The sequence below is a fragment of the Triticum aestivum genome, chromosome 5B (assembly GCF_018294505.1).
Source record: "Triticum aestivum cultivar Chinese Spring chromosome 5B, IWGSC CS RefSeq v2.1, whole genome shotgun sequence".
NCBI lineage: Eukaryota > Viridiplantae > Streptophyta > Magnoliopsida > Poales > Poaceae > Triticum > Triticum aestivum.
In genome coordinates, this window is record NC_057807.1 from 617,820,811 (window position 1) to 617,832,898 (window position 12,088).

The 12,088-nt window shown below is 47.4% G+C and overlaps 1 pseudogene; it reads left to right on the forward strand.

Moving 5' to 3' along the window:
- Nucleotides 1-5,689: 5,689 nt before the first annotated feature.
- LOC123117195 (uncharacterized) lies at nucleotides 5,690-10,537 on the forward strand (annotated as a pseudogene).
- Nucleotides 10,538-12,088: the final 1,551 nt, after the last annotated feature.

The window sequence follows — 12,088 nt, forward strand, 5'->3', positions numbered from 1 at the left end:
AGTCTTAGCATCCTTTAGATTCTTCATAGTGATAATATGATAATAATCCCAATTAACTCAACAAATATAGCTATGCTCCCTGGCAACGGCGCCAGAAAAAGGTCTTGATAACCCACAAGTATATGGGATCGCAACAGTTTTCGAGGGTAGAGTATTCAACCCAAATTTATAGATTCGACACAAAGGGAGCCAAAGAATATTTGCAAATATTAGTAGTTGAGTTGTCAATTCAACCACACCTGGAGATTAATTATCTGCAGCAAAGTGATTAGTAGCACAGTAATATGATAGTTTTGATAATAGTGGTAGCAGCAACAGTAACGGTGACAGTGATAAAAGTGATTTTGAACTAGTAACGATAGTAACCACAGCAGTAGTAACTTAGCAAGAAAAATATGTAGGAAAATCGTAGGCATTGGATCCGCAATTTGTTGGATGATATTCATCATGAGACAGTCATAACCTAGGGCGATACAACACTAGCTCCAGTTCTTAAATATAATGTAGGCATGTATTCTGTAAATAGTCATACGTGCTTATGGAAAGAACTTGCATGACATCTGTTGTCCTACCCTCCGTGGCAGGGGGTCCTATTGGAAACTCAGGAATATTAAGGCCTCCTTTTAATAGAGTATCGGAACAAAGCATGAGCACATGGTGAATACATGAACTCCTCAAACTACAGTCATCACCGGGAGTGGTCCCGACTATTGTCACTCCGGGGTTGCCGGATCATAACACGTAGTAGGTGACTATAACTTGCAAGATCGGATCTAGAACATGGCTATAATGGTGATAACATAAACGGTTCAGATCGGAAATCATGACACCCGGGCCCAAAGTGACAAGCATCAAGCATGGCAAAGTCATAGCAACATCAATCTCAGAACATAATGGATACTAGGGATCAAGCCCTAACAAAACTAACTCAATTACATGATGAATCTCATCCAACTCCACATCGACTAGCGAGCCTATGAAGGAATTACTCACTCCCGGTGGGGAGCATCATGGATTTGGCGACGGAGAAGGGTTGGCAATGACGAAGATCGAAGATCCCCCTCTCCGGAGCCCCAAACGGACTCCAGATCTGGCCTCTTGATGAAGAACAGGAGACGGCGGCAGCCCCGTCTCGTGAAACGCGATAATTCTTTCTCTTCGATTTTTTGTGAAAAAATAGGATTTTATAGCATTGGTTTCAGGGTCTGCGGGGCCACCAGGTGGGAAAAAACCACCTAGGTGCGCCTGGAGAGGGTGGCGCGCCCTGGTGGGTTGTGCCCATCCAGGTGCCTCCCTTCGGTGGTTCTTGGCTCTAGAAATTCTCTTTTATTGTATAAAAATCCTCGCAAAGTATCGTTCCATTCCAAGAACTTTTATTTCTGCACAAAAATAACACCATGGTAGTTTTGCTGAAAACAACGTGAGTCCGGGTTAGTTTCATTCAAATCATACAAATTAGAGTCCAAAACAAGAGGAAAAGTGCTAAGAAAAGTAGATACAACGGAGATGTATCACTTGTCACTGGAGGAGATGATGATCTCCTCCTTGTCAGAGGAGCCGGCCTCCGTGGACGCCGACGATCCCGGAGAGCGTGTGCGGCGGCGCCAAGAACCACCGGAGGAGGAGTTTCCACCGACTTTGCCTGCCAGCGCAGAGCACCATGACTTCAGCATTGCCGCTGCTGAGTCGGAGAGGAGGAGGCCTTGGTCATGGAGATGGGGGGGGTGGCGCAGTGGTCGGGGAGGGAAGTGCGCCTCTGTGCATCGCGGGTGCACGACATAAATAGCCGTGCTCAGGCCAGACGAAGGGACGGTCAGCCTGCTTCAATGCGGCACAGCGACCGAAGTTGGTTTCTCGAGACGCGTCGTCCACAATGAATCAGCGACGCTTGAGAGTCATGTCCGTCAGCGCTGCCCTCATGTCCGGTCAAATCAGAACACCAATGTCGGCCGCTGCATGATCTGGGCCGACATGAATGCGGCGTGACAAGCGGCGCAGGCGTTTGATGGAAAGCGCGGGAGAGACGGGTAGGGATTTTTGGCGAGTCAGGGCGGTCAGATGTAGGTTCAGGAGCAGTCCGGACGCCCACAAAATCACCCATGTTTGTCTTTGATTTGCGGAAGAAAGTACGTCTGGACCGCCTGCAGAGATACAGGATCGCCTTGGACGCCACAACAGTCCGGACGACGGTTTGAGGGTCGGCCGTAGACGCCCTAAGGGCATCTCCAATGGCAACCCGGAAAAAACCTCTCGCATCCGTTCGTGGATAGGGGGACCAGTAGGCAGACATGGATGCGGGAGGCGGCCATCCAACGCTAACCGCATACATTTCACAACAACTCAAACCAATCGGACGAAATTCGTGCAAACAAGTGCGTATTTCATATAAACACGGCCTGATTTTATATAAACATTCTGGATTTCATTACAAATACATGAAAGCGGTCCTAGGGGGCTAATCTAAATGATTGCCGGTATCCGGTCCCTGTTTTCCAGCCATGAACCAAGAGAATAGAAGCTTCACCTTTTCCAGCTCTGCCTCCGTGACCTCCGCTTCCGAAGACCCGGGAAGTGAAGTTGTCCGCCTCGACGTAGCCGCCAAGCGACTAATTGGTCGTCGATGCTGAGCGCACCAAGCTTGGTGTTGACGGGAGGGGAGGAGCAATGGCCTTCTTGGGACCCGAGCGAGGCGACCTACCATGCACTACTCTTCCTCTCTGTAGGCGGCGCCCGCGGACGTGCCGGCTTCTTCGTGGTCGTGGTGCCGGGGCGCGGCCTCCTCGTCGTCCGTGTCGCCGAACAACGCCTCGCCCCCGTCGTCCTCCCGCTCCTTGCAGGTGGCTGCTACCTCCGCCACCCGCTGCCGGTACTACCAGCATGCGAGGTGGATCTCGTGAGCGGAGCGATAGGAAACGAGCAGCGGGTCCTGCTCCGCCAAGTATGCGTCCCGCTTGTAGATTCTCCTGGAGGAGGCTGTGGTTGTAGTTGGCGTTGGCCTGCGCCTCCCGAAACTGCTCCTCCTGCTCCTCCCGCACCATGTCTATATATTAGGCACGAGCCTCGATAATGGTCAGGGTGCAATGCACCTGCGAGAGTGAAGCGAAGGAGGAGGGTGCTGCGGAGGAAGAGGAGGGTGGCGCTGGCTCGTCGTCCGAGGAATCCTCCATTTGCACGTCATTTGGCTGCCTGCCGGCCTGCCAGTCGGCAGCAATGGCGACCATGGCCTTCATGTGCTCTGACATCGGCATGTCCCAGAGAGCTTTGGCCGCGGAGGGATCCCTGGCGGGGAGTGGTGTGGAGAGGGATGACTGTGGCTACGGTCGGGAAATTGGGGCAACGATTTATATAGCACTAGTGGGTGGCTGACGGATGGACGGGTGGCGCTGGATAGACGGGCAGGTTGCCGTCGTGTCGTTTGAACGCGCGACAGTCGCCTGCACTGGGAAGCGGCGCAGGCGGCACTCTCTCGGCCGGCGCGCCGCTTCAATGCCTGCGCCAGTGAGCGGTCGCGTCCGCTCTGGCGGGCATGAATGCGGGCGCTGACGTTCTGGAGCGGGCTGACTAAAAACACACAGAAGGGGTGAGGGGTTTTTGATGGGCCAGGACGATCAGAAACGGGCTTAGAATCGGTCCGGAATCTCGCAAACCTCTCCACTTTTATCTCCAATTTGCGGAAGAAAACGCGTCCGAAAACCACTGCGCGGCTGCTTTGGATGGCTAACGCGGTCCGGATAGTTGGAGTGGTTTACTGATCGGCGTCGGAGATGCCCTAAAGCCCACAATGTACAGCGGGAAACTGGCGAACCAAAGCCAAGAAGCGCTTCCTCCAGGAAATAGTTTGGCGGGGACTTTCATCACGTCTGCCATACCTGGATTTTTCCTTTTTTACAGAGAGAAGCAATGCCATGATTTGACAACACACCTTTAGTACCGGAAGACTGCTCTTACAGTGCAAACCCTACTAGTGCGCCAGTGTTCATAGGTCTGAAACCATCTACTAGCACAGGCTCGTAGGAGAGCACGCTAGACCATGGTTTGGTCCTGCTAGCTCGCTTATTTAATAATCATAGGAGAGTACTTACTAGCGTGCCCTGCACTTGCTACGTGTACTATTTAAAGTTAGTGCTAATTAAATTGTTACTAAGGGTGAGTTATTTGGATGAACTGGTGCTCCAAAATGGACAGGGGAAAAGTAAAAGTTACAGTTGGATTCGCTGTCAGATTTTATATATTCAGTGCTCTGAAATGGCATCGTCGGGAGAGAGATCAGAGAGAGGTCGCAAGGAAACCAGATCGAGATCGTCACCGTACTCATTCCTTGTTTCTTATCATATTCATTGCTCTTACATAGCACCTTAAAGCTAAAGCTAGATTAGTGAAGCTTACTACATGCACTACGTAACGGAGATTGCTCGCCGCATCAATCAAACGACGATGCTTGCAGATCAAACAAGAACCACCTCATGTGATCATCCAACGACCAATTTCAACCACCCCTCGTGAAGTCTAACTGCTTGACCGCCCTGGGCTGCCACTCCCTTGCAATTGTTGTTGCTCGTTGATGATGCCTCGTGATCACCAACAACTCCTACCGTTTCTTCTCGGGTCTGACAAGAAAAGCCGCATTTTCTTTCAAACAACATCACCATACATTATTGTTGCTGCCCCTCCTTCCCTTCTAGTAGATCATTTGCGCCATGATCCAATCTAAAATCACACTTTCATGCAATTTGTCAGAATCATTTTTCCTTTTTGCGGGGAATGTCAGAATCTATGGGATGAGAACATCGTAGAAAGTAGATGGCGAGGCGATACCTGTTAATGAGATTCCGCGATTCAATGCCTATATCTCTAGCTAGGGCATGATTGCACATAGTCCTCCGAACATTTTAAATCGGCGACCCTTAGAGCATGGTTAATAATATAGCCTGCTGCTGGCTATATGGCGTTGCCATGTCACGTATAGCCAAGTTTATAGCCAACAAATACAATAGCTAGATATAAATATGTACTACTTTGTTGATACATGGCCCACCCCACTCTCTCACAAAGTACCTAGGAGCACGTGTTACAGCCGGCTGTTAACTAATAGCCCGCTTCTCTTCTCTCTTCTCTTCTCTCTCTTTCAAGTAAGCAAGAATATAATATTTAATGTCTTACAACCCGCCTACGTCATTTTATTGTACTTGCTCTTAGATGCATCTCGGCCGTCACGTCATGGTCGGTCCAGTCACGCTCGTTGCATACAAACCGTTCCCTACGTGATCTGATGTCCAGCCTACTATATCTATCATGTCATAAAAGACCGCGTTTTATATCATTTTCTAGAAGACCGTGCTAAGACAATGCATTCATGTTTAATGCATTGTCTTATTAATTCAAATAAAAAGCAACCCATTGGGCCTCGGTTTTTGTGAAGACAGTCAAACAACAAACACTGAGGTCTTTTTCTTTTACACATGAATGCTGAGGTCTTCAGGAGCTTGGCTAGACAAGAAGTAGTAGTACTACTGCAGGACGAGCTCCGTCCGCTCAGCGTCGTCACATACTAGTACTACTCCACCCAGCAGAGTAGCGGAGGCCAGCAGAAGGCAGCGAGAAGTAGAACAAAGGCGGCAGGATAAGCAAGGTAAGAATCGCGAGATAAAAATCTAACCATCGTACTCCACCCAGTCCCAGAATAACTCTCCGGGTGGCTTCTTTCGATTCAGTTGTCGATGAGGTTGGGGATGGGGAGTGATTCTTTCTGAAAATTCTCTTTCTGCTGTTCCTCTACTAGTCCAAAATAGTAGTGTTAACTCGGTCTCGGATGATTCTGGATGCGACATCGCATTCCCCTTTATTAGTAATAACATGGTCAATACAAGTGCATTTGTGCGTGGAGAGATGGGGGAGGGTGACGGCGACGTTGCGATGCACGCCGGTGGCCAGCGCGACGGCCATGGTGACCACGCCGTCTCTGCACTGCACGCGCTTTCGATGGGGTCGAGGGAGTTCTCCCACACGCAGGAGAATCGGCCGCCGGCCGGGTGGTCGGTGCTGGCGGCGCATCTGGGTTTCTGCAGGTCACCACGTCGAGCCGTCAGTTGGCAGAGGGGAGGCCCCATGGGCCATGGGAACAACGAGGGTAGGAGGTGGCGTCAGGTTGGCGAGCTGGATGAGCTCTGCTCGTCAAGAAGAGAGAAATCGGGTGGTCTCATGGAGAATTTTCATCTTCTTCTTCTTGTCCAATCCATCGTAATTCCTGTTCCGATCTGATCGATTAGTCATGGTTTGAATCTAAGTTCATTTTTTTTAACTAAAGACAGAATCAACTTTTCCCTCGGGAAAAAACCCTAGCCGCCCCACAGATCTCTTCCTCTTTCTTTTTTTTTTTTGAACCAAGCCCCACAGATCTCTTCCTTGCTGGCAGATTCGCCTCCCGCGGTCGGTTTTGGTGCCACGGGGCAGGGGAGATCATGGATCTTCATGCCCGTGTCTCGTGTTGTTCGTCTCCGCGGTAGAGGCGACGAAATAAGTATCTCCGGCCCCTCCACATGGCGGTGGCGCTCGTTCCAGCATCACCGCGGGGTGGGTGATCTGAGCATTAGTTTCCTCATATCCGATATGTCCGGTTGTGGGGAGGAGTTGTCAGCCACAATTCTTTCGCCTCGGTTTGTGGAGGTGCGTGGCGACGCTTTCGGTGGTGTTGTGGGATTGGGTCTCCTTATCCGACCTTCGCCTTCATCTCCGGGTCGATAGCAGGTGCCTCAGATTGTTGTTGCTGGTGTCCCCTTGCAATGTCCGGCGACTTCCTGGCCACGGTTACAATGACTCCCTTGTTTTGGTGATGCGGAGTACGTGCGGTATCAAGCTAGGCTCACGGCACACCATCAGCTTGTGCAGATTGGGAGAGGGCAACAAGTTCCCCCTGGACCTGCCTGTAATCTTTATCTTCGTCAAGAGGTGTTCTTGGAAAGCTTGGGCTTGGTTAATAACTTAGTATACAGCTTCTGGCCTTTGAAAAATATAAAGAAAGAAAAAACAAAGTTCCAAATTCACATTGAGGAGTACAAGGTCAAGTGCAACAAAACAAAAGTACAAGTCTTCTTACTGTTTATGACTTCATGTACTCGCCCATATATCACTGCAATATTAATTTTGCATTGCAGGGGGGCTGGTAAAAAGATGTGCACGTCTTGTGAAAGATGCAAGGTGCGGGATGAGTATTCCTACAAACATTTGGATGATGCGAAGAAACATTTCTTGGTGCTTATGTTGGGTGATTTCCGAGATGACATGGTAACCCTATTAAGACCATTGATGTTTCTACTATCTACTACTTCTACTTTTTCAATTTAGCAATTACTAGTATGATCAATGATGTTTCTACTACTATCTACTACTTTCTAATTTTAGCAATTACTAGTATCTATCTGTGCTATTTTTTAGGACCATTGATGTTTCTCCTGTCTGCTACTTTAAATTCTGTATCGCAGTCAGATTCCTCGTAGCTTTTTTTCGAGTAACACGCATACTTTTTATTTTAACAATTAATAGTAAGATCCACACTCATTTTCCTTGTTTGTTTGTAAGATACTAGCCAGATATCATAAAGACAAAGATACACCTTGATTGTAACCAGTGTCTTTTGGATCTTGTGCATAAACTGTCCGTCCGATCTTTTATTATTATTTCTTTCTGCAGATATTCCCAGAAGAACTTGTGCTGCGCTTCAAATGCGAGATTCCTGGAGAGATCAAGCTAGTAACCCGAAAGGGTTACAGTCACACTATTGTGGTTGCCAAAAACCAAGAAAAGCTTGTCTTTACAGTGGGTTGGAGGCAGTTCGTTGGAAACTATGATCTACAGATGGGGGATTCCTTAATATTCAAATACAACGGGAACTCTCAGTTTGAAGTCATAATCTTTGATAAGCTTGGTCGTGAAAAAGCATTATCAGTTGTTGAGGATCCTTTTATGCCTCAGGTTCAAGAAAGGCGCAACGAGGCACATGAAATCGGGTGAAATACCAGTCTTTATTATTCAATGGCTTCATTTCCTGGTACAAAATTTCACTTCAAATGGCTTATTCACTGCAGATCTTCTAAAAAGATGGATGTGCCTTGTGAAAGATGTAATAGCTGGGATGAATATCACTATACTAACCTGGATGATAAGAAGAAAGGTTTCATGATGCTTATGATGGGTGATTTTCAACAAGAGATGGTAAATTATATCCAAATACAGCAACACTTCATTTTATCAGTTACTTTGTTGTTTTTCTGTAGACCAATTTTCTACTTTCTAGTAGTTTAAAGTCTGTGGAGATATATATTGCTTTAGAGACATACACAAACTATATGTAGTCTTTGAAACTTTTGGTCATGTATGTTTTTGTGCACAAAAGCTTCCTCAAAGTTCAAACAAAAAATACCATGCTTTTGGCACTCACGTTTTTCTTGGTATGTTGCACAGTCAGATATATTGAACATAAAATTAGCTTTCATTATAGTGACTATTTTTTTAATCCTGTTTACAGCCCATTAAAAAATTGGTTGTTTTTCTCCAGATCATCGTAGAAGAATTTGTTCGGCGTTTCAAGGGTGAGTTCCCAAGAGAGATGATGCTTGAAACAAAAAATCGTTGCAATTACATAATTGAAGTTGCCAAGAACAAGGAAAAGCTTGTCCTCACAGTGGGGTGGGGGAAATTCGTCGAAACCTTTGGCCTAGAGATGGGTGACACCATAGTATTCAGATACAATGGAAACTCGCAGTTTAGTGTCATAATCTTTGATAAACTTGGCTGTGAGAAGGCATTATCAGTTGTTCCGGATTTTTTTCCGCCTCCTATGAAAGAGAGGTGCACAAATGCTACTGACACTGTGAAAAGTTCACAGCCCATACAAATGCAGCCTTTCGGCACAGTGAATGGGCTGCCAGTGGAGTCACCACCAACGAAAAGGCAGCGGCACTTCCAAATGGAAGTGGACGAATCATGTCAAGGCAAAATCACTGCAATAAATATTTCCTCCGCCGAGCCATCTGGTCTCAGTTTTCAATTATAGATATATCTTCCCTTCAAATCATTCTCATATGTTTATAGCTATATTTAGCAGTTCTCTTTTCTTCGCACAGGAGAGTCTTTCTTGTCTGAAGATAGCCATGGAGCATGTGATGTGCCTGATTCCAATTACTTTCTCAGAAAGAAGAAGGCCAGTCTATCTTCATTTCTTTGCGAAGAAGAATCTTTCTCCTCTGAAGATGGCTATGCAGTACGTGATGCCAGTGTCAAGAAGAAGAAGGCCACACTATCTTCATCTCAGAAAGAGCAGTTGAAGGACGGTTACATTACCGTGCACAAGGCCAAACTGACTCCAGCTCAGAAGGAAGTGGTAATGCAGAAGGTCCAATCTATACAATCAGAGATCCCCATCTTTGTTGCTGTGATGGGCAAGATGAACCTTGATTCAAGATTCGTTCTGGTGAGTTCCATATTTTTAATGTGTGTTCTGCATCAGATTATGTAGGTGTCTCTGTAAAGCATAAACTGTCGGAATAAAGCATTATTTCCAACATAAACTGCTGCTTATGGAATAATAAGGAAAACACAATTCTTGAAGATGTTAGTTAATTCATAACCAGTTAACCCTGTATTTACATGCAGTTTGCTTCCTACTATAGTACAAATTTAGGAAACAGTTGACACGTTATTTTACAATAGAGTTGTCTTCATGCCATTATATACTAAATCTTTTGCTCAAATCTGTAAATAGACTTTACCCAGCCAGTATGCTAAGAAATATCTTGGTGAGGAGCCACGCCTGTATCTTCAGTTGCTTGGAGAGAAGTGGGAGGTGGGGTTTCCTGACAACACCGGCGATAGAAGGATCGTAAGTGGATGGAAACAGTTTGTACAAGATAACAATCTGAAGATGGGTGATATCTGCCTCTTCGAGCTGCTGAGCAATCAGAAGAGAACTATGGAGGTCTATATCATCCCTGCAAATGAATACAATTACTCGGCAGGTGTCCAGAATAATGTGGACCAGGAAACGCTCGAAGGTGGTTCAGCGGCGCTGCAGAGAGAGGCCCTTGCTCATCATGCGGATGGAGCGCGTGATCCTGACTCAAGGTTGCTTCGCATCACCAACACTGATGCTATGGAAGATGATGTTACCTCTGTTGGTGCCTGATCGCCGAAGGAAAAGCCTGTGGTTTCTGAACCAAGCATACCTGCTGTTCTTGCGCTCTGGGGAAAACAAGCGTTCACATCGATCATAAGGGCTCGGTTACATTGTCGAAAGTTGAAACTGTTCTGCTACCTGCGTATTTTCTTCGTTCTGGTAGCAGGCCAGTCATGCACGCGGACTGGAACTCCCCTAGCTGTAGTTTTAGCTGCTTTTTAGTTTCCTTTTTGCACCTCTGGATGCTGCTTTTGTGGTCGCGGTTTATTTCGTTATCGTGATGATAGTGGAGTCCGGTCCTATGCGGCCCTTTGGAAAAGAAAAAAAAGAACGCCAATTGAATGATATGCTTTCATGTTGGTTCGTGAATTCCCTGGTCTGATGGAGGTAGACTGGTAACGCTTTCATGTTGGTGGTAGTGCTTTTGTTGTTGGTTCGTGAATCGCTAGCAATGGTAACCACTAACCACAGGAGGACAAAGTGTTGCGAGCGTCCACAGATGGACTTGAAACAATGACTTAATCTGCTGACCTAATCATGATGCTTTCCAGGGTTATATAGCTAGCCAAACTTGGAGAACGGCGATGGAGCTCACGAGCACGCTTGCTCCCGCTAAGTGGACCAATGGAACACTCCACTAGTGGTGCATGCATTTAGTGCGGGCGCGCGTAGAAATGTCCGAGGATTCGCAGCATGAAACAGTAGCTTACGGTGATATATCCTTGTGACGGAGCGACGGCACGGTCACGGCAGTCCGAGTGTAAGTTTCATTGGTATATATATATACAGGACCCGGCCCATGGTACATCACGTGTGCGGGCTATGTCGCAGAAACTTGGGTGTGTTAGTTCCAGCAATTAGTAATTACTACACGTGGTGTCTTAATAATCCATAAGAAGAATCCACCAAAAGTTAGTGAAGGGTTAGGAACACTAAAGTGCATAAAGGATTAGTAAGGGAAAATCTAAAACATTCTTGTCCCCCCCAAAAAAACCTAGGGTGTCTTCTGTTTGTCTGACTTAAACACATGCCTTATTTGTGTGTCATATTATTTCTCGCAATTACTACGTGTGGAACTTAGATGTTGTCTGCAACAACTTCCACTAAAAGAAAGGAAGACTGCCGCTGGAGATTGAGGTTTTTTTTGCCTCAACTTCAAAACCGGATAACTTGCACGTTCGTCCTTGGGATGCCGTACTCCAGCAGGGCTTCGCCAAGCACTACGAGAGACGAGGAGGGAGAGAGGTAGGGTTGCGCCTTGGGAGAGAGAGACTCATGTGTTGGGAAGCCCCAAAATCTCCACTATATATAGGGGCAAGGGGGAGGGGAAGGCGCCCTAGGGTTTCCCCTAGGGGGGACGGCGGCCAGGGTAGATGGGATCTCCCCTTTGGGTGACTTGGCCCCCAAGCCAGGAGGTGGGAACCCTAGATGGGGCGCCCCAAACCCCCTGGTCACGTGGGAATAGGTGAGGGGGCGCATAGCCCCTTAGTGGGCTGGTTTGCCCCCTTCCCTTGGCCCATGAAGCCCCCTCAACACTTGCCGAGGCTCCCGAAATACCTTTCGGTCATGCTGGTCATCACCCGGTACCTCCGGAACACTTTCGGACTCCAAAACCCTTCGTCCAATATATCAATCTTCACCTCCGGACCATTCCGGGACTCCTCGTGACGTCCGGGATCTCATCCGGGACTCCGAACAACATTCGGTAACCGCGTACATACCTTCCCTATAACCCTAGCATCATCGAACCTTAAGTGTGTAGACCCTACGGGCTCGGGAATCATGCAGACATGACCGAGACATCTCTCTGGTCAATAACCAACAGCGGGATCTGGATACCCATGTTGGCTCCCACATGTTCCACGATGATCTCATCGGATGAACCACGATGTCAAGGATTCAATCAATCCCGTATACAAT